This window comes from Pristiophorus japonicus, chromosome 10, assembly GCF_044704955.1.
Source record: "Pristiophorus japonicus isolate sPriJap1 chromosome 10, sPriJap1.hap1, whole genome shotgun sequence".
In the NCBI taxonomy this organism is placed as follows: Eukaryota; Metazoa; Chordata; class Chondrichthyes; family Pristiophoridae; genus Pristiophorus; species Pristiophorus japonicus.
Window position 1 is genome coordinate 137,908,781 of NC_091986.1, and position 21,306 is coordinate 137,930,086.

The 21,306-nt window shown below is 46.1% G+C and overlaps 1 protein-coding gene and 1 non-coding gene across 3 annotated transcripts in view; one reads left to right on the plus strand and one right to left on the minus strand.

Annotated features, from left to right (window-relative positions):
• uxs1 (UDP-glucuronate decarboxylase 1) overlaps nt 1-21,306 on the minus strand; it is a 142,902-nt gene that overhangs the window by 116,941 nt on the left and 4,655 nt on the right. The gene's annotated exons all lie outside the window — the stretch shown is intronic.
• trnay-gua (transfer RNA tyrosine (anticodon GUA)) lies at nt 17,848-17,939 on the plus strand. The gene is given in 2 exon segments: nt 17,848-17,884; nt 17,904-17,939. It is a non-coding gene; the product is annotated as a tRNA-Tyr (tRNA).

Here is a 21,306-nt window from a genome sequence, read left to right on the forward strand (position 1 = left end):
TGGCGTAAGTGTAGATTTTTGTACGCTCAGAAAAACCTTGCCTACACTTATAAATCAGGCGCATGGAACGAGAGATTTGGGGGGGGGGGGGGAGGGAAGTTTACAAACACTAAACACTTCACTTTTACAAATAATGAGGCATCATCAATAATAAATGAAAATAAATCAATCAAAAAAAAAAAAATTTTTTTTTAAATCAATAAATAAAACATTATTTCTACTCACCTACTGCAACACCGGGAGCCCTCCAACAGCGTGGCGGGACTGGGCCACCCCAATGTGTCTCTCTGTGTCTCGGTCAGTGTCTCTGTGTTTCTCATAGCAAGGGGTGGGGGATGAGGAGGGGAAGGGAGGGGAGGGGAGGGGAGGGGAGGGAAGAGAATTGCGGGGGGGAAGGGAGGGAAGAGAATTGCGGGGGGGAGGGGAGGGAAGAGAATTGGGGGGGGAGGGGAGGGAAGAGAATTGGGGGGGAGGAGGGGAGGGAAGAGAATTGGGGGGGAGGAGGGGGAAGAGGAGGGAAGAGAATTGGGGGGGGAGGAGGGGAGGGAAGAGAATTGGGGGGGAGGAGGGGAGGGAAGAGAATTGGGGGGGAGGAGGGGGAAGAGGAGGGAAGAGAATTGGAGGGGGGAGGAGGGGAGGGAAGAGAATTGGGGGGTAGGAGGGGAGGGGGAGGGGAGGGAAGAGAATTGGGGGGGAGGAGGGGAGGGAAGAGAATTGGGGGGGGGGGGGGGGGAGGGAGCTGAACGGGAGGGTCCGAGTCCTGATCTTCGACCAGGGAGCCCTTTCGGCCAGGGCTACGGTCGGGCCCCTCCCATGCAACCTCGGGGCTTGGAGCTACTATACATGCGCGCACACTCTAGCGCCCATGTGCAGAGGTCCCGGCACTGTTTTCAGCGCTGGAACCTGGCTCCGCCCCCGACCCCTTGTGCTGCGCCACGCCGAGCACGAAGATGTCCTGAGGAGACTGGAGAATCACAAGGTAAGTTTTCGGCGCCCTTTTTATTCCAGAAAGTCGGCGCACTTTATGGAGATGCACCGTTTTTCCAGAGGGCGGAAACTTGGGCCCTAAGAGAGAAGTCAAAAAACAATCAAGAAGGCAAAGAGGAACTATGAAATTAAATTATCAAGGAACAAAAATCAAAATAGTAATATATTCCACAAGTACGTTTAAAAAAAAGTCAAGGTGGAAGTAGGGTCACTAAGGGACAGTCAGGATAAAATCATAGGCAGTGATAGCAAAATGGCAGAAATATTCAATAATTTGCTTCAGTATTTACCAGAGAGACAGAGTAGGTGGACATGACATCAGAAGATAAGATTAGAAATGATATAATTGCATTTAAAATAAGAGAGAAATATTAAATAAACTAGTCAAACTCAAAGAGGATAAAACCCCTGGTCCGGACGGATTACATCAATGCATTTTAAAACAATCTAGAGAAGAGATGGCAGAGATACTAATACCCATATTTAATATTTTGTTAAAAAAAGGTGTACTGCCAGAGGACTGGAGGATAGCTGACGCAATGCGTATATTTAAGAAGGGCGATAGAACATATCCAAGGAACTATAGACCAGTCAGCTTAACATCAGTGGAAGGAAAAATTATGGAAACCCTACTAAAGAAAAACATTTAGAAACCAAAACATTAACAATGAATAGTCAGCATAGATTTCAAAAAGGAAAGTCTTGCTTGACCAACCCTATTGAATTCTTTGATTAGCAGAGAGTAGACAGTAGATGTAATTTATCTAGATTTCCAAAAGGCTTCTGATAAGGTCATCATCATCATCATAAACAGTCCCTCGGAATCGAGGAAGACTTGCTTCCACTCTTAACATGAGTTCTTAGATGGCTGAACAGTCCAATACGAGAAGCACAGACTCTGTCACAGGTGGGACAGATAGTCGTTGAGGGAAGGGGTGGGTGGGACAGGTTTGCCGCACGCTCTTTCCGCTGCCTGCACTTGTTTTCTGCATGCTCTCGGCGATGAGACTCGAGGTGCTCAGCGCCCTCCTGGATGCACTTTCTCCACTTAGGGCGGTCTCTGGCCAGGGACTCCCAGGTGTCAGTGGGAATGTTGCACTTTATCAGGAAAGCTTTGAGGGTGTCCTTGTAAAGTTTCCTCTGCCCACCTTTGGCTCGTTTCCCGTGAAGGAGTTCCAAGTAGAGCGCTTGCTTTGTGAGGCATGCATGCGAACTATGTGGCCAGCCCAGCAGAGCTGATCAAGTGTGGTCCCGCTTCTACCCCGGGGTCCGCTGGCTATTTTGGGCCTGCCAGCTCTTCGAGTCGGGGACCTGCCGACTCTTCCTGGGCCCTCCAACACTTCCGGGGCCCGCTGGCCCGCCGACCACAAGGAGGACGCTGGGGTGGAATGTTCCGGCTGTACTGTGGGACATTCTGTCTGGGGCCAGCGCCGAACCAGCCAAAGGGAGCCCGGGGAAATTTTTAACCTTGCTAGAAACTTTCCAAACACTCCTCGGAACCCCAGCAGGCAGCTGACCTTCGCCATGCCTGCCCCCCAACCAAGCCCCGGGCCATCTACCATCAATGGCGCTACTCGGCGCCGAGCTTGCGGCCAACATCTTGCTATAGACAATTAGGCTTATACGGCAGTGCCTGGTCTCCAGTCGTCGTAGACCCCCTTGCCACTGGACCAAGACCTTGCTCGGTTAAGCCCATGTGGTTGCCGGTGTGCAGCGGCCACCCCACGTTAAAAGAACTCACGCACAGGCATTTTTCACTTCACTAATATGAAGTTCGGGACCTGGAACATCAGGACCCTCATGGACAATTCGAACAGCAACAGGCCGGAACGCCGGACCGCCCGAGAACTTAAGACGTTTTGACATTGACATCGCGCCCTAAGCGAGACCTGGCGGGCAGGGGAAGGCCAGCTCAAGGAACATGGTGGATGTTACACCTTTTCCCGGAAAGGAAAACCAGAGGAAGAACGCCGCCTTCATGGAGTCGGCTTCGCCATCAAAAATGAACTGGTCGACTGTCTCAAAGACTCCCACTGTGGGGTTAACGAACGCATCATGACTCTTCGCCTTACCCTATCCCGGAACCAATGCGCCACAGTCATCAGTGCATACGCCCCAACACTCTATGCAACGGATGAGGTTAAAGAGGGTTTTTATTCCAACCTCGAGACATCCTTGTCCCGCATCCCCACAGGCGATAAATTGATCCTCCTCGGTGACTTTAATGCCAGGGTCGGCAAAGACACAGCCCTCTGGGGAGGTGTGATTGGCAGAGAGGGGTAGGGAAAGCCAACTCCAGCGGTACCCTACTCCTGACAAAATGTCTAGAACACGAACTCATCACCAACACCCTGTTCCGCCAGAGGGACAAATACAAGGCATCGTGGTAATACCCTCACTCCAAACACTGGCACCTGCTCGATTACGTCATCGTCCGAGCCAGGGATTGCAAGGATGTGCACATCACATGCGCCATGACAGGAGCTAACAACTGCTGGACGGACCATCGCCTAATCCGATCCATCATCAATATAAACAAAGTCCCAAAGCAGAGGGGACAGCAGAAGCAGTGCCGCAAAAAAGTTAATGCCGGGGCACTTAAAGACCTCGCTAAGAGAGCCCTATACAGCCAGTGACTCACAGCTAATCTGGCGTGCCTTGATGACCCCGAGATGCGCTTGGTCTGCCCTCCAGGTCTCCATAATCAGTGCCTGTGAAGAGACACTTGATTACTCAACCAGAAAACACCAGGACTGGTTTGATGAAAATGATCAGGAGATCCAAGAACTAATAGGTCATAAGCGCAGAGCATTTCTGAGCCTCAAACAACCCCCCAACTCGGGAGCTGCAAAGCAACGTTACAGACGGCTCAAGGCTGAGGTCCAACAAAAAAACCCGGGACCTAAAGAACAGGTGGTGGATGGAGAAAGCACAGAAGATACAACAACTGGCTGACAGCCACGATATGCGAGGATTCTTCGTTGCAGTCAAGGCCACCGATGGTCCAAACTCCCAAGGCCCCACCCGACTCCTGGCCAAGAACGGGGAAACACTCATCAAGGATACAGAGGCTGTCAGGGCCCACTGGAAGGAGCACTTTGAAGATCTCCTCAATCAAGACTCTGCCTTTGACTCGAGTGTTCTCAACTCCATCCCGCAACATGTGACCCGCCATCAGCTCAGTGAAATCACAACGCTGCATGAGGTAACATAGAAACATAGAAAATAGGTGCAGGAGTAGGCCATTCGGCCCTTCGAGCCTGCACCACCATTCAATATCATGGCTGATCATTCCCTCAGTACCGCTTTCCTGCTTTCTCTCCATACCCCTTGATCCCTTTAGCCGTAAGGGCCATATCGAACTCCCTTTTGAATATATCTAATGAACTGACATCAACAACTCTCTGCAGCAGGGAATTCCACAGGTTAACAACTCCCTGAGTGAAGAAGTTTCTCCTCATCTCAGTCCTAAATGGCCTACCCCTTATCCTCAGACTGTGTCCCCTGGTTCTGGACTTCCCCAACATCGGTAACATTCTTTCCGCATCTAACCTGTCCAATCCCGTCAGAATCTTATCCGTTTCTATGAGATCTCCTCTCATCCTTCTAAACTCCAGTTTGTAAAGGCCCAGTTGATCCAGTCTCTCCTCATCTGTCAGTCCAGCTATCCCTAGAATCAGTCTGGTGAACATTCGCTGCACTCCCTCAATAGCAAGTATGTCCTTCCTCAGATTAGGAGACCAAAACTGAACACAATATTCCAGATGAGGTCTCACCAAGGCCCTGTACAAATGCAGTAAGACCTGCCTGCTCCTATACTCAAATCCCTTAGCTATGAAAGCCAACATACCATTTGCCTTCTTAGAACATAAGAACATAAGCATTAGGAACAGGAGTAGGCCATCTAGCTCCTCGAGCCTGCTCCGCCATTCAACAAGATCATGGCTGATCTGGCCGTGGACTCAGCTCCACTTATCCGCCCGCTCCCCATAACCCTTAATTCCCTTATTGGTTAAAAATCTATCTATCTGTGATTTGAATACATTCAATGAGCTCGCCTCAACTGCTTCCTTGGGCAGAGAATTCCACAGATTGACAACTCTCTGGGAGAAGAAATTCCTTCTCAACTCAGTTTGAAATTGGCTCCCCCGTATTTTGAGGCTGTGCCCCCTAGTTCTAGTCTCCCCGACCAGTGGAAACAACCTCTCTCTTATCTATCCCTTTCATTATTTTAAATGTTTCTACAAGATCACCCCTCATTCTTCTGAACTCCAACGAGTAAAGACCCAGTCTATTCAATCTATCATCATAAGGTAACCCCCTCATCTCCGGAATCAGCCTCGTGAATCGTCTCTGTACCCCATCCAAAGCTAATATATCCTTCCTTAAGTAAGGTGACCAAAACTGCACGTAGTACTCCAGGTGCGGCCTCACCAATACCCTGTACAGTTGCAGCAGGACCTCCCTGCTTTTGTACTCCATCCCTCTCGCAATGAAGGCCAACATTCCATTCGCCTTCTTGATTACCTGCTGCACCTGCAAACTAACTTTTTGGGATTCATGCATGCACAAGGACCCCCAGGTCCTTCTGCACCGCAGCATGTTTTAATTTCTCCCCATTCAAATAATATTCCCTATTACTGTTTTTTTTCCCCCCCCAAGGTGGATGACCTTCACCGCCTGCTGTACCTGCATGCCAACTTTTAATGACTGATGAACCATGACACCCAGGTCTCGTTGCACCTCCCCTTTTCCTAATGTGCCGCCATTGAGATAATATTTTGCCTGTGTGTTTTTGCCCCCAAAGTGGATAACCTCATATTTATCCACATTATACTGCATCTGCCATGCATTTTCCCACTCACCTAACCTGTCCAAGTCACCCTGCAGCCTCTTAGCTCACACCGCCACCCAGTTTAGTGTCATCTGCAAACTTGGAAAAATAAACTCAATTCCTTCATCTAAATTATTAATGTATATTGTAAAGAGCTGGGGTCCCAGCACTGAGCCCTGAGGCATCCCACTAGTCACTGCCTGCCATTCTGAAAAGGACCAGTTTATCCCGACTCTCTGCTTCCTGTCTGCCAATCAGTTCTCTATCCACGTCAGTACATTACCACCAAAACCATGTGCTTTGATTTTGCACACCAATCTCTTGTGTGGGACCTTGTCAAAAGCCTTTTGAAAGCCCAAACACACCACATCCACTGGTTCTCCCTTGTCCACTCTGCTAGTTACATCCTCAAAAAATTCCAGCAGATTTGTCAAGCATGATTTCCCTTTCATAAATCCATGCTGACTTGGACCGATCCTGTCACTGCTTTCCAAATGCACTGCTATTTCATCCTTAATGATTGATTCCAACATTTTCCCCACTACTGATGTCAAGCTAACCGGTCTATAATTACCCGTTTTCTCTCTCCCTCCTTTTTTAAAAAGTGGGGTTACATTCGCTACCCTCCAGTCCATAGGAACTGATCCAGAGTCGATAGACTGTTGGAAAATGATCACCAATGCATCCATTATTTCTAGGGCCACTTCCTTAAGTACTCTGGGATGCAGACTATCAGGCCCCGGGGATTTATCGGCCTTCAATCCCATCAATTTCCCGAACACAATTTCCCGCCCAATAAGGATTTCCTTCAATTCCTCCTTCTCGCTAGACCCTCGGTGCCCTAGTATTTCCGGAAGGTTATTTGTGTCTTCCTTCATGAAGACAGAACCAAAGTATTTGTTTAATTGGCCTGCCATTTCTTTGTTCCCCATTATAAATTCACCTGAATCTGACTGCAAAGGACCTACATTTGTCTTCACTAATCTTTTTCTCTGCAAAAGCTTCTATAGATATGTGAAGTCAGTTTTTATGTTCCCGGCAAGCTTCCTCTTGTGCTCTATTTTCCCCCTCTTAATTAAAACCTTGGTCCTCCTCTGCTGAATTCTAAATTTCTCCCAGTCCTCAGGTTTGTTGCTTTTTCTGGTCAATTGATATGCCTCTTCCTTGGATTTAACACTATCCTTAATTTCCCTTGTTAGCCATGGTTGTGCCACCTTCCCAGTTTTACTTTTACTCCAAACAGGGATGTACAATTGTTGAAGTTCATCCATATGATCTTTAAATGTTTACCATTGCCTATCCACTGTCAACCCTTTAAGTATCATTTGCCAGTCTATTCTAGCCAATTCACGCCACATACCATCAAAGTTACCTTTCCTTAAGTTCAGGACCCGAGTTTCTGAATTAACTGTGTCACTCTCCATCTTAATAAAGAATTCTACCATATTATGGTCACTCTTCCCCAAGGGGCCTCGCACAACAAGATTGCTAATTAGTCCCTTTTCATTATACATCACCCACTCTAGGATGGCCAGCTCTCTAGGTAGGCAAAGCCATAAAACAGCTCAAGAACAAAGCTGCAGGTGCGGATGAAATTCCTGCTGAGGCGCTAAAGTATGGCGGAGAGGCGCTGTTGGTGCGGATACATGACCTCATCTCGCTCATTCGGAGGGAGGAGAGCATGCCGGGAGACCTCCGTGATCATGACCCTCTTTAAAAAGGGGGACAAGTCCGACTGCGACAACTGCAGAGGAATCTCCCCATCAGCCACTGAGAAGGTTGTCGCTAGAGTTCTCCTCATCTGTCTTCTCCCTGTGGCCGAGGAGCTTCTTCCGGAATCACAGTGCGGATTTCGTCCCCTACAGGGCACAACGGACATGATCTTTGCAGCGCGACAGCTACAGGAAAAATGCAGGGAACAGCGCCAGCGCTTATACATGGCCTTTTTCGATCTTATGGAGCGTCCTCCTCAGTTTTGGATATCCCCAAAAGTGTGTCAACATCCTTCGCCTGCTCCATGACAACATGCAGGCCGTGATCCTTACCAGCTGTTCCATTACAGACCCAATCCACGTCCAGACCGGGGTTAAATAGGGCTGAGTCATCGCTCCAACCCTCTTCTCAATCTTCCTTGCTGCCATGCTCCACCTCACAATCAACAAGCTCCCCGCTGGAGTGGAAGTAAACTACAGAACCAGTGGGAAGCTGTTTAACCTACGCCGCCTCCAGGCCAGGTCCAAGATCACCCCAACCTCTGTTGTTGAGCTGCAGTACGCGGACAACGCATACGTCTGCGCACATTCTGAGGCTGAACTCCAGTCGATGTATTCACCGAGGCATATGAAAGTATGGGCCTTACACTTAACATCCGTAAGACAAAAGGTCCTCCACCAGCCTGTCCTCGCTGCACAGCACTGCCCCCCCAGTCATCAAGATTCACAGTGCGGCTCTCAACAATGTGGATAACTTCCCATACTTCGGGAGCCTTTTATCAACAAAGGCAGACATTGATGCGGAGATTCAACATTGCCTCCAGTGCAGCTTTTGGCCGCCCATGGAAAAGAGTGTTCAAAGACCAGGCCCTCAAATCTACCACCAAGCTCATGGTCTACAGGGCTGTAGTAATACCCGCCCTCCTGCAAGGATCAGAGGCGTGGACGACGTACAGAAGACACCTCAAATTGCTGGAGATATATCACCAACGATGTCTCCGCAAGATCCTGCAAATCCCTTGGGAGGACAGGCGCTCCATCATCAGTGTCCTCGTCCAGGCTAACATCCCCAGCATTGAAGCACTAACCACACTCAATCAGCTCCGCTGGGCAGGCAACATAGTTCGCATGCCATACATGAGGCTTCCTAAGCAATTGCTCTATGTAGAGCTCCTTCATGCCAAACGAGCCAAAGGTGGGCAGCGGAAACGTTACAAGGACAACCTCAAAGCCTCCCTGGTAAAGTGCGACATTACCACTGACACCTGGAGTCCCTGGCCAAAGACCACCCTTGGTGGAGAACGTGCATCCAGGAGGGCGCTGAGCTCTTCGAATCTCAATGCCGGGAGCGAAGAGGTCAGGCGCAGGCAGCGGAAGGAGCGTGCGGCAAATTAGTACCAACCCCCCTTCCCCCGATGAATGTCTGTCCCATCTGTGACAGGGTCTGTGGCTCTCGCATTGAACTGTTCAGCCATTAAAAGACTCACTTTAGGAGTAGAAGCAAGTCCTCCTCGATTCCGAGGGACTGCCTATGAGGGATGATGAGGTCAGTGCTTCAATGCTGGGGATGTTGGCCTGGCCGAGGACACTGATGTTGGTGCGTCAGTCCTCCCAGGGGATTTGTAGGATCTTGCGGAGACATCGTTGGCGGTATTTCTCCAGCGACTGGAGGTGTCTGCTGTACATGGTCTATGTCTCTGAGCCATACAGGTATTACTACAACCCTGTAGACCATGAGCTTGGTGGCAGTTTTGAGGGTCTGGTCTTCAAACACTTTTCCTCAGGCGGCCGAAGGCTGCACTACCATACTGGAGGCAGTGTTGAATCTCGTCGTCAATGCCTGCTCTTGTTGGTAAGGTACCACATAATAGACTGCTGAATAAGGTCAGAAAATATGGAGTCAGGGAACGTAGCAGAATGGATAGCTAGCTGGCTTCAAGACAGAAAGCAGAGAGCGGGGTTAAAGGGTAGATATTCAGAGTGGCAGAAGGTAGAAAGTGGGGAAAATGTTGGAATCAATCATTAAAGACGTAATAGCAGCGCATTTGGAAAGCAGTGACAGGACAGGTTCAAGTCAGCATGGATTTATGAAAGGGAAATCATGCTTGACAAATCTTCTGGAATTTTTTTGAGGATGTAACTAGTAGAGTGGACAAGGGAGAAACAGTGCATGTGGTGCATTTGGACCTTCAAAAGGCTTTTGACAAAGTCCCACACAAGAGATTAGTGTGCAAAATTAAATCACATGGTATTGGGGGTAATGTATTGACGTGGATAGAGAACTGGTTGGCAGATAGGAAGCAAAGAGTAGGACAAAACGGGTCCTTTTCAGAATGAGGCTGCAGGGTGACTTGGTCAGGTTAGGTGAGTAGGCAAATGCATGGCTGATGCAATATAATGTAGATAAATGTGAGGTTATCCACTTTGGTGGCAAAAACAGGAAGGCAGAATATTATCTGAATGGTGACAGATTAGGAAAAGGGAAGGTGTAACGAGACCTGGGTGTCATGGTACATCAGTCATTGAAAGTTGGCATGCAGGTACAGCAGACAGTGAAGGTGCCAAATGGGATATTGGCCTTCATAGCGAGAGGATTTGAGTATAGGAGCAGGAAGGTCTTACTGCAGTTGTACAGGGCCTTGGTGAGGCCACACCTTGAATATTGTGAACAGTTTTGGTCTCCTAATCAGAGGAAGGACATTCTTGCTATTGAGGGAGTGCAGCAAAGGTTCATCAGACTGATTCCCGGGATGGCAGGACTGACATATGAAGAAAGACTGGATCGACTAGGCTTATATTCACTGGAATTAAGAAGAATGAGGGGATCTCATAGAAACATAAAATTCTGACAGGACTGGACAGGTTAGATTCAGGAAGAATGTTCCCGATGTTGGGGAAGTTCAGAACCAGGGGTCACAGTCTAAGGATAAGGGGTAAGCCATTTAGGACCGAGATGAGGAGAAACTTCTTCATTCAGAGAATTGTGAACCTGTGGAATTCTCTACCACAGAAAGTTGTTGAGGCCAGTTCGTTAGATATATTCAAAAGGGATCAAGCGGTATGGAGAGAAAGCAGGAATGGGATACTGAAGTTACATGATCAGCCATGATCATATTGAATAGTGGCGCAGGCTCGAAGGGCCGAATGGCCTACTCCTGCACCTATTTTCTATGTTTCTATGTAAAGGATACAATCCTAAAGAGGGTGCATGAACAGGGAAACCTAGAAGCATATGTGTGCAAATCGTTGAAGGTGGCCGTTATGTATGCAACCCTACGTAACGAGTATCATACCGCCACCAGAGGGCGTGCCTGTTGGAGTCCCAAGGGATCCCAGCATCCCTTGGGAGCACTGTGGCAGGGCAGGCTAAGAAAGCAGTTAAAAAGCGGAATGCCGGGCTTCATGAACAGAGGTAGAGTGTACAAAAGCGTGGAAATTATGAACCACCTGTATAAAACAAGGACAAGTGTATTTGTACAGTGAAAATGGTCACCATGCTCCACCCTTTGTCTATGATTGTTCCTCTTGGAGGATAAACCATAACCTGAAGTTTCATTGTAACTGGAAAAGCCAATCCTAAAGTCTCACTGACTTTGCAAATTGTAACTCATTCCACTTTGACTTCCTGAAGCGTTAGAGGACAGAGCTCCCCAGACGACAGCAAGGGCCAGCCAAAGTGCTTTACCCTAGTCCAAGTACATGCCTCCCCCAGCCAAAGTGCCTTATCCCAGTCCAAGTACATGTCTCCCCCCATCAGACAGTCCCTCGAAATTGAGGAAGACTTGCTTCCTCTGTAAACGTGAGTTCTTAGGTGGCTGAACAGTCCAATACAGGAATTACAGTCTCTGTCACAGGTGGGACAGTCGTTGAAGGAAAGGGTGGGTGGGACTGATTTGTAGCACGTTCCTTCCGCTGCCTGCACTTGTTTTCGGTGTGCTCTCGGCCACGAGACTCAAAGTGCTCAGCGCCCTCCTGGATGCACTTCCTCCACTTAGGGCGGTCTTTGGCCAGGGACTCCCAGGTGTCAGTGGGAATGTTGCATTTTATCAAGGAGGTTTTGAGGGTGTCCTTGAAACATTACCTCTGCCCACCTTGGGCTCGTTTGCCATGTAGGAGTTCCGAGTAGAGCGCTTGCTTTGGGAGTCTTGTGTCAGACATGCGAACAATGTGGCTCGCCCAATGGAGCTGGTCGAGTGTGGTCAGTGCTTCGATGCTGGCCTGATTGAGGACGCTAACCTTGGTGCGTCTGTCTTCAAGGGATTTGCAGGATCTTGCGGCGACATCATTGGTGGTATTTCTCCAGCGATTTGAGGTGTCTGCTGTATATGGTCCACATCTCTGAGCCACACAGGAGGGCGGGTATCACTACAGCCCTGTAGACCATGAGCTTGGTGACTGATTTGAGGGCCTAATCTTCGAACACTCTTTCCCTCAGGCTGCCGAAGGCTGTGCTGGCACACTGGAGGCGGTGTTGAACCTCGTCGTCAACTATCCAGATGGACGGAATCATGGGACGTATGGAACATAAAGAACCAACACCTCAATACTGACCCAACAGCAGAGGTCCCTGGCTTCGACCTCCATTGGAGAAGTGGACAGTGCTCAACCGAATCTGCACCTCATTTATCCACTCGGCATCTCAAGAATGGATAGCTAAACGAGACATCCCATTACAGCGTATAAGTTTTTCCCATCATACGAAACAACAACTGCCTGGCTACATCTGTTACTGCAGCTACTGGTCACAGACAGATAGCTACAGTATAACTGCACCAGTAATAGCACAAAACTGGCAATTGCACTCAAAGAGCTAGCTACAAAATGGCTGGTGTGGAAAGTGCAACTCACACTGGTGTAATAGTGGGTTATTGTCTGAGGTTTAGGGTAAAAATATAGCTATGAAATGTAAAGCTCCATTTATATTGGCTTAGTGAGGTGCTCGGGCCACAGGTTCCTAAATCACAAGTCCTGTGCAGCTGGCAGCAGCAAAATAAATGTGCCACATTTACTGAGGCAAGCGAGTGGGAAGACCCATTTGAGCTGAAGACTCTGTCTGTCCAACATCAAGTCATGGATAAGTCAGTTTCCTCTAACTTGACATATTTTCACCCCTGTCACAAACTCCTTTCACCAATGACCACATTCCCCCCCCCACCACCCCTCCCTATCCATTTGCTCAATTTGAACTAGAACATGCAAAACTTTTGTGCCTGTTCAATAGAGAGGAGCCTCAAAAACCACACTGATTCCATTACCAGACTGTTTATTTTCATCTCCGGAACATCTCCCACCTACAACTCCTACCTCAGCACAGCTGTTGCTGAAACCTTAGCTATGCTTTCATCACCCCTAGACTTTATTTTTCTAATTTTGTCACTGCTGGCCACCCATCCTCAACTCCCATAAACCAACTGCAAAACATTGTTGCTCGCTTCCTATCTCGTCACCTTTCATCCGTGTCCTTGCTGACCGATATTAATTCCTAGATCCCAAGGATTAAATTTAAAACCTTCATCCTGGTCTCCAAATCCCTCCACTGTATCTCTCCACCCTACTTCTGCAGCCTTCTTTAGCTTTGCAGCTTAGCTTTTAATCCTTCAGTCCTTTAACGCTGGCTTTTTGCACGTTCCCTTTCCTTGCTCGAACATCCAATTCTTGACTTAACCTTAACTGTAAAGTTACCCTGTTTCCAATGTAAAACTTCCTGCAGCTTTGATGCACTACCATCACAATTTCGGCTGGATTTACTGGTTGACAAGTACTATCTTGTCTTACATTCAGTGGATTGTGGCTTTACAGACTTGATGTTTATATTTGGAAATCTGGAACAGACTTGTCTTGTCTCTAGATTGTTTTTGAAACAAAAGGCATTTTACTTGAACAGGTTGTTCACCTGAATTATAACTCCCAACAGGAGAACCAGTAGATTGTCTTTAATCTGGCCCTGTATGCCTCGGAAATGTGACAAATGGTCGAAGTGCACAACAGGAAATCGAGTGCATTCCAGAGCTTTGTTTAAGATGAATTTGGAAGTTAATTGCAGAGATTGTATAACCAATGAGGAAGTGTTGCACTGCACTGCTACGCTGATGATGCAAACAATAATCAGACAAGGACAATTCAGTCATGTCATCAGGCGACCACACGGCAGAACCACAAGGCATGTCTTACATTAGAATCCACATGGAGGGAAGAGAAGAAATGGAAGACAAAGGATTTTTTATTGTATGATCAAAAAGGATTTTGCCATCATGGAAACAACATATGATGGAGTCAAACACTTTGCTCTGGACAGGTAGCACTGGAAGAAATTGGATGCCGCACGTCACTCGCCACAGGAGACTCTAAACTAAAAACTAACTAAACTCTTCTTGCTTTACCATTGGCTTCAGAGGCTTCAACTGTTTTAGACCTATTCTCTGGAACTCACTACCTGAACCCTTTCTTCTCTCTCCATCAGACCTTCTAAAAATACCATATTTTCAGTCAAGCAGCATTATGTAAAAGTATACAGCTTCTTCTCAGCTTCTTGAATATCAGATTTAAAGAACAATACGTTTTCCAGACATTTTGGCAGACATATGTATACAGCATAGCAAAAATGTCATACAAAAAAACCCCAAGAACAGTCCAATTCAAACCGGGACCTTTAGTGTGCCTTTTAGATTTATCCATCCAGTCCTAGAGTCTCATTTTATAACATGAAAAATATGTCAGTGCATAATAGAATTGTAATATATTAATTTAAATAGATTATGATTCGAGTATAGTTATTCTTGCTCAGAGGTTTTCAAACTTTTCAGTGTGGGAGACCTTATATAAATGCTCACATTCTCTCGGGCATTGCTCCATCCTAACTTTCACAAGACTGTCAACTACCAAAGGAAAATACTTCCAAAATTGCAGGAAATGTTTTTATTTCTATAGAGCAACTATACGAGCATACCAACAAGTAAAAAAATTACAGAGATCAGTTACCTTGCAGACCCCAGGAGATCCTCTTGCAGACTTTCTAGGATCCAGGGACCCCAGTTTGAAAACATATGTGCTAGCCTGCTAAAATCAGCTACCCTGCACAGAAACCGCAGTACTGAATATACTTTCCTTCTATTATACTGTTTATACAAAATTTTCTCCAAGTACAAGATAACTTCAAAAAGGTGCAAATACTTTTCACTTTTTCTTGGGACAGAATAGACATGATTAAAATAACTAGCGTTTCAAGTTATGAGTCTTACATGATCCAACTGTCTCCTCCACCACAGTTTAACAAATTCAATCAATTGATAGATTAATTTCTTTCAACAGGAAATAGAATAGAAATCAGTAAAGTTAAATTATTCAAAAGCAGATTTTGAAGTGGATTAGATTTACAGAACATGGGGACAATTGGCATCACAGTTCTATGGAATTCTGGCTTTGGTTCGGTGGAGGGAAAGAGAACTTTGTTGAAATGCAATTGTACTGCCAATTTTTAATTATTGAAAAGCAGTTGACAACTGAGTGAGTGACATGAAAGTGATAACACAACCCCAAAAAGTCAGCATAACTGCATTTGGGCTAATAAAAGAAAAACAAATAATTGGAACATTTAATACACATAAGATCAACTGCCCCACATTCTGGCAATTACTGCAAAAAAAAGTAACAATGAATTTGAGGTTGGAGGCTTCCGACTAGCAAAAAAATCTATGCACTTACCTCCTGGGTCTCTATGCGTAGGCATGCATAGAGGCCCATGTATCCCAGGGGCACATGCTGTTTGCAATCAACCCTGGGATCACGTGGGGCAGCCCAATCAAAGGGCTCAAAATTGCCCAGGAGTTGCTATGTTTTTTTCTGGAACAACTTGATTTTTCTGGAGTATCTTAAAAATCCCCATTTTGCACATTCATTTTGCGCCAGTGTAAGTGAGTTAGTTCGGATTTTTTTTAGTTTAGTTTAGTTTTTTTTTCCCAAAAGGGGATGTTTCCAGCCACCTATGCCTGTTTTGGCCATTTAGGGCACTTTGGACAGCTAATAATTACTCCAAACTAACTTAGGCCAGCGTATGTGGCCACTTGTGGCTGCACAGAAAACCCTCCAATTAAGAAATTAGAGCAGGTAGGTACTAATGACTTGACTAAAGTATGTGAATAGGATATCATATCACAAACTTTGCAAAGTTAATTTACTATACAACAGAAGCATTCATGGAAACTTAAACTATAAAAATAATAGTAAAGAGACAAAACATATTTACATAATTTTTTCAAAATATCCAAATAAAAAATAGAAGTACCTGCAGCTCGTAATTATTATGTTCTTATGAAGGAAAGTATTTTCATCAACAAGGATAAGGAAAGTCGAGTAAGCTCATTAAAATTACTGGCTACACAGTTATCACCCCCCACCCGCCCAATCAAAACTCTCCTTCTCTACCCCTGGATTTCTTCTCTCTCTCTCTCTCTCTCTCTCTCTCCGCCCCCCACCACCAACCCCAGGATCAAAACCCTCCTCCTCCTCCTCCTCCTCCTCCTCCTCCTCTCCCACTGCCCCCCCCGTCCTCCTCCTCCTCTTCTCCCACCGCCCCCCTCCTCTCCCACCGCCCCCCCCCCCCCTCCGCCTCCTCCTCTCCCACCGCCCCCCCAGGTCACAATCCTCCTCCTCCTCCCCCCCCCCCCAATCAAAACTCTCCCCGCACCAACCCGTTTGTTGTAGCCTTAGCCCGGGAAGGCAGCAGGCCGGACTGTGCAGCATGACTACTAGGCCCGGGATAGGGGTGGGGTGCATCGGATCCTACGCTGCAGCACACATCATCATCATCGGCAGGAGCAACTGCGCATGCGCGAATGCTCCAGTGCGCATGCGGAGAGCTGCCGGCACTGTTTTTCACGCAGGGCCCTAAGCTCCACCTCCGAATCGATAGATCACACCTCGCCAAGCCATGGGAGAGGCCAGAGCGGTCAGAATCCGGAGACATCTTTTTGGCGCCGTTTTCAGCCCACAAAGTCGCCATATCTCTGGTGAGTGTGCCGTAAAAACGGGTGGGCCAATTTTGAGCCCAAATAAGGGAATCCCCATTCATGCTTATAGGGATGCCGAATGTACGGAATCCTCATAACCATGAATGGGGATCACATTAAAAAATACATTTAATATAACTAATAAATTTTTTAAATTACGTATTTTTAATTAAAATATAATTAAACATTTAAAACATTTTTATTTTTTGAAAAATAAATTTACATCTTTTGAAACAAAAACAAACTTACCTTATTGCACAGGGTTTTTAATGTATAAATTATTTTAAAAAAAACATAAAAATAAAATTTGATCGATCAGGTGTAAGAATTTCACATGCATTCGCCAGGCAGAAGTTGGTTAAATATCCCAACTCTCCGCCCGCGGAAACCCCTTCCCCGGGGATGTGGAAGATCTGTCAAGAGAATTCTTGACAGATCACAAGTTCCAGGTTTTAGCGCATGCGCAGCGCATACCTAACTCCGGAACTTGCACGGCCCCTACGGGTGAGTGCGGACCTCCTACGTGCCCATAGGGGCCGCAAATTACGGCCCAATATTTTTCTGCTCTTAGAAAAAAATGAATTGCTTCAATCTGGAAAAATATAAGAACATAAGAATTAGGAACAGGAGTAGACCATCTAGGCATTCAAGCCTGCTCCGCCTTTCAACAAGATCATGGCTGATCTGGCCGTGGACTCAGCTCCACTTACCCGCCCGCTCCCCATAACCCTTAATTCCCTTATTGGTTAAAAATCTATCTATCTGTGATTTGAATACATTCAATGAGCTAGCCTCAACTGCTTCCTTGGGCAGAGAATTCCACAGATTCACAACCCTCTGGGAGAAGAAATTCCTTCTCAACTCGGTTTTAAATTGGCCCCCACGTATTTTGAGACTGTGCCCCCGAGTTCTAGTCTCCCCGACCAGTGGAAACAACCTCTCTGCCTCTATCTTGTCTATCCCTTTCATTATTTTAAATGTTTCTATAAGATCACCCCTCATCCTTCAGAACTCCAACCAGTCTACTCAATCTATCATCATAAGGTAACCCCCTCATCTCCGGAATCAGCCGACTGAATCGTCTCTGTACCCCCTCCAAAGCTAGTATATCCTTCCTTATTAAGGTGACCAAAACTGCACGCAGTACTCCAGGTGCGGCCTCACCAATACCCTATACAGTTGCAAAAGGACCTCCCTGCTTTTGTACTCCATCCCTCTCGCAATGAAGGCCAACATTCCATTCGCCTTTCTGATTACCTGCTGTACCTGCAAACTAACTTTTTGGGATTCATGCACAAGGAGCCGCTTCCCTTCGATAGCTCAGTTGGTAGAGCGGAGGACTGTAGTGGAATACTCAGCAAAGTCATCCTTAGGTCGCTGGTTCAATTCTGGCTCGAAGGAGCTAGTGTACTTTTTCCAAAAAGAGTTTCATGCACAAGGACCCCCAGGTCCCTCTGCACCGCAGCATGTTGTAATTTCTCCCCATTCAAATAATATTCCCTTTTACTGTTTTTTTTCCCCCCAAGGTGGATGACCTCACATTTTCCGACATCGTATTCCATCTGCCAAACCTTAGCCCATTCGCTTAACCTATCTGAATCTCTTTGCAACCTCAGTGTGTCCTCTACACAACCCACTTTCCCACTAATCTTTGTGTCATCTGCAAATTTTGTTACACTACACTCTGTCCCCTCTTCCAGGTCATCTATGTATATTGTAAACAGTTGTGGTCCCAGCACCAATCCCTGTGGCACACCACTAACCACCGATTTCCAACCCGAAAAGGACCCATTTATCCCAACTCTCTGCTTCCTGTTAGCCAGCCAATTCTCGATCCATGCCAATACATTTCCTCTGACTCCGCGTACCTTTATCTTCTGCAGTAACCTTTTGTGTGGCACCTTATCGAATGCCTTTTGGAAATCTAATTACACCACAACTCTTTTGAGGAAAACATAATAAATTAAATCAAGTGCCCCCCGATCTGGGGGACACTCCAAACATTTTTCACGTGCCCCTTTTTTTTGGTTTTTATGGTGATTTTTGTGGGTTTTTTGTGGGTTTTTTGTGGGGTTTTTTGGGGCATTAAAATCATAATTTTTCAAGTGCCCCCTATAAAAGGGGAGGGGGACACTAAAACCGGCATTTAAAATAAATGAAGACTTTAAAACATATAAAATCAAATTAAAATTTGGTTGCCGGGGGTTATAATGCACTCCAGTCCCTCCGGCGCCCACCTCTCGTCTAAATACACCACATCCATCGGTACACCTCTATCCACCATGCTCGTTATATCCTCAAAGAATTCCAGTAAATTAGTTAAACATGATTTCCCCTTCATGAATCCATGTTGCGTCTGCTTGATTGCACTATTCTTATCTAGATGTCTTGCTATTTCTTCCTTAATGATAGCTTCAAGCATTTTCCCCAATACAGATGTTAAACTAACCACCCTATAGTTACCTGCCTTTTGTCTGCCCACTTTTTTTTTTAAAAAACAGAGGCGTTACATTAGCTGCTTTCCAATCCGCTGGTACCTCCCCAGAGTCCAGAGAATTTTGATAGATTATAACGAATGCATCTGCTATAACTTCCACCATCTCTTTTAATACCCTGGGATGTATTTCATCAGGACCAGGGGACTTGTCTACCTTGAGTCCCATTAGCCTGTCCAGCACTACCCCACTAGTGATAGTGATTGTCTCAAGGTCCTCCCTTCCCACATTCCCGTGACCAGCAATTTTTGGCATGGTTTTTGTGTCTTCCACTGTGAAGACCGAAGCAAAATAATTGTTTAAGGTCTCAGCCATTTCCACATTTCCCATTATTAAATCCCCCTTCTCATCTTCTAAGGGACCAACATTTACTTTAGTCACTCTTTTCTGTTTTATATATCGGTAAAAGCTTTTACTATCTGTTTTTATGTTTTGCACAAGTTTACTTTCATAATCTATCTTTTCTTTCTTTATTGCTTTTTTAGTCATTCTTTGCTGTCGTTTAAAATTTTCCCAATCTTCTAGTTTCCCACTAACCTCGGCCACCTTATACGCATTGGTTTTTAATTTGATACTCTCCTTTATTTCCTTGGTTATCCACGGCGCATTATCCCTTCTCTTACTACCCTTCTTTTTCACTAGAATATATTTTTGTTGAGCACTATGAAAGAGCTCCTTAAAAGTCCTCCACTGTTCCTCAATTGTGCCACCGTTTAGTCTGTGTTCCCAGTCTACTTTAGCCACTCTGCCCTCATCCCACTGTAGTCCCCTTTATTTAAGCATAGTACGCTCGTTTGAGACACTACTTCCTCACCCTCAATCTGTATTACAAATTCAACCATACTGTGATCACTCATTCCGAGAGGATCTAGGAGATCATTTATTATTCCTGTCTCATTACACAGGACCAGATCTAAGATAGCTTGCTCCCTTGTAGGTTCTGTAACATACTGTTCTAAGAAACAATCCCGTATGCATTCTATGAATTCCTCCTCAAGGCTACCCCGTGCGATTTGATTTGACCAATCGGTATGTAGGTTAAAATCCCCCATGATTACTGCCGTTCCTTTTTCACATGCCTCCATTATTCCCTTGATTATTGTCCGCACCACCGTGAAGTTATTATTTGGGGGCCTATAAACTACGCCCACCAGTGACTTTTTCCCCTTACTATCTCTAATCTCCACCCACAATGATTCAACATTTTGTTCATTAGAGCCAATATCATCTCTCAACTGCCCTGATATCATCCTTGCACAGAAAGGCTCCTGCGCAAGGAGCGGCCAGGAAGGCAAGGTATAAGAAAATATAGGAATGGATGGTAATCCAACATCTTTTCAACTGCCATAGGAAAACTTTAATCTTCCAATGCAATACTACAAATTCCAACAAGTAAAAGCTAGTCAGAGTTGGACATACTACACGGATGATACAAGAGAAACAAATTTTTAACAAACCATTAAAATAAATATTAGCCATCTTGCACTGATTAAAATCCAGGTACAACCGAAGAAAACCCACATCTCATTAAAAAAACAAATTAGCCATTATGACTGATGGGATGAATGGAGGCAATTAGAAAATGCACACAACATAATACTTTCTATCCCAGACATTGGCATCCAAGTCCCTGTCCTTTATAAAACAGATATTCAAATTTAGAGCAAATTATTTGCTTTACCAGGAGTAATTTAGAGAACTTATTGGGAATTAAATACACTGTAATACAATTCACTGAATGTATTTAATGTGTAGTATCCAAAGAAGGAGAATGAGCTTTGCATACAATTTTCAGAACAGGTAACAGTGTCCACAAAGGAAATAGTACAGGTTAAGGTGTGCAGTACATCACATCCAAAGTACATCCTTGATGGTTTCTTTTTCAATTAACAAATCTTTTTAAAAAGCTGAACAAATTTATGGGCCCAAGTTTCCACACGCGCCTAGAACGGCACAGTCCCGACCTGGACGCCCGTTTTTCGCGCCACAAAGTGCGCCTAAAAAAATCCTCGGTATTCTCCACCTACTTGCAGGTCCTCTGGCCCTCGGCACAGCCAGCACGAGCTGTGGGGGGGGGCGGAGCCAGGTCCCTGCGCTGAAAACAGTGCCGGGACCTCTGCACATGCGCGCTACAGTGGGCACGCAAGTGCAGTAGCTCCAGGCGCCGAACTGTGTGGGAGGGGCCCGAAGCACGCAGCCCCTAGCCCTGGCTGAATGGCCTCACTGGGGCTGCGTGAATAAGACTCCTCCCATGGCCAGACCCGACACTCGCT